The 1,676-nt window shown below is 36.5% G+C and overlaps 1 long non-coding RNA gene across 1 annotated transcript in view; it reads right to left on the bottom strand.

Annotated features, from left to right (window-relative positions):
• LOC106535216 (uncharacterized) overlaps window positions 1–356 on the bottom strand; it is a 31,959-nt gene extending 31,603 nt beyond the window's left edge. Inside the window, exon 1 of the long non-coding RNA XR_001312417.1 lies at window positions 56–356. This is a non-coding gene — a long non-coding RNA (uncharacterized LOC106535216). The remainder of the gene's footprint in view (window positions 1–55) is intronic.
• Window positions 357–1,676: the final 1,320 nt, after the last annotated feature.

Raw genomic sequence — 1,676 nt, 5'->3', positions numbered from 1 at the left:
CCTTACCTTAAGCGTCAATATGTGACGACTTGGGAGTGAGAATGTGTAGAAATACCTCGCTGGGTGTCTGTATCAGGTGGACATCATGGCTGTGAAGTTGGACTCGCTCCTTCTCAGCGAACGCCGCCTCACATGGAGTCGTCTCAGCAAAAAACAATATTCTCCACGGTTCTGCCTCGTCTTCCTCTCATGCTGAACTCATTGTTGAAGAGAGTTTGTTTGGCATATTTGCCAAAAACCAACAAAAAATAAATAAATCCTACAACCACTAAAATCTGACATCTGTTTGCATTTTGTGAAGAAGGAAGTTGCACTCCGTGTCTTCTTCAGAGGTTTTTGTGTTGATTTCTTCAGTGGGCCTTGCTGCAGCGCCCCCACAGGTGAGGGAGGGAACATGTGGTTCACAGGGTTTTTAGCTTGTTTGACACAAAGCAGTGTGACTGAGAACACACCAACTGAAAATGTAAACAAATCTTGCAATTTTGGTCCCCAATCGAACTGAGTCTWAGAATAATACATTTTCTAATTTTGTTGTCTTAGTTGGTTCTGAATATTTAACACTTTKTTGGGTTTGTTTGTTTGTATGTTCTGCAAAAAGACTCTTGTTTTGTCAGATTCCTCAGCTGCTCTTATGTCTGAGGAGTGGCTACACATTTAACATGTTTTTAGCTTGTAGACTGGGATAAAACCTGAAAATGTGGTCGTCTGTTTTCGTTCATTTTTCTCTCTGTTGTCACGTTCTAATAATAGCTCGACGTTTGCTCTGAGAGTTTCCAAGCTGTAAAAACGAGCCACGCTTTCTTCTTCGACTATTAAAGTGACAAATTCTCTTTAGTTTCTCCGTTTGATCAACGGAGGCGAGAAATTCTTTTTTTTTCACCTTACAAATTTACATAACTTGTTTCCAGAACATAAACATCTTGATGTTTACGTCCTCTGTGTTTGTCTACTTTACAGTCATTGACTTATAATATCCTGCATGTTTAATGGGGCTCTAAAAAGAAACCTCATACCACTTTTATGGAGTCTAAAACTTTCAAACACCTCAGAACAAAAATATGCTGAAGAACAAGCGCCATTAGTTTAATGTGAGTGTAAAAAGTTTTAGTGGACGGATACAATATGCTGTTCAAAGCAGAAGGTCCTCAAAGCAACTTTATTTGTTCATTAACATCACTCTGTAATGTACTCCAAGTATAAACTGCATTTTGATTTGTGAGTGCACCGTTGTTGAGTAATCTGACACAAAATAAAATAATATAGTAAATCTGTCATCAGAAGCAAAGGCTGAGATTTGTTCAGTGGGATTAAATACAAAAACAAAACTGATTTCATTTGTTTTGTTTGACAAAGAATAAGAAGCCAAGCAGTTTATTTTTTACTGTGCAAAATATCTGCTAAAACATCATGAACACATTTGATGTATGCTGATTATTGTTCAGATAAAAGTGTATTATTCTGACCGCAGTTTGAACGGTTTTATTTTTTTATGGTGCAGGTTGGTCATGATGATAGTAACAATGTACATTTACTTTGTTGTTTAACTTTTTGGAGGATCTGTAATTTTACAAATAATTTTAATAGTAACTTTTACTTTTACAGCGGGTAAAATAAGTATTGAACACGTCACCATTTTCTCAGTAAATATATTACTAGAGGTGCTAATGACATGAAAT

This window comes from Austrofundulus limnaeus, unplaced genomic scaffold (genome assembly GCF_001266775.1).
Source record: "Austrofundulus limnaeus strain Quisiro unplaced genomic scaffold, Austrofundulus_limnaeus-1.0 Scaffold7, whole genome shotgun sequence".
NCBI classification, from domain to species: Eukaryota; Metazoa; Chordata; class Actinopteri; order Cyprinodontiformes; family Rivulidae; genus Austrofundulus; species Austrofundulus limnaeus.
This window is presented reverse-complemented; position numbering and strand designations above follow the sequence as displayed.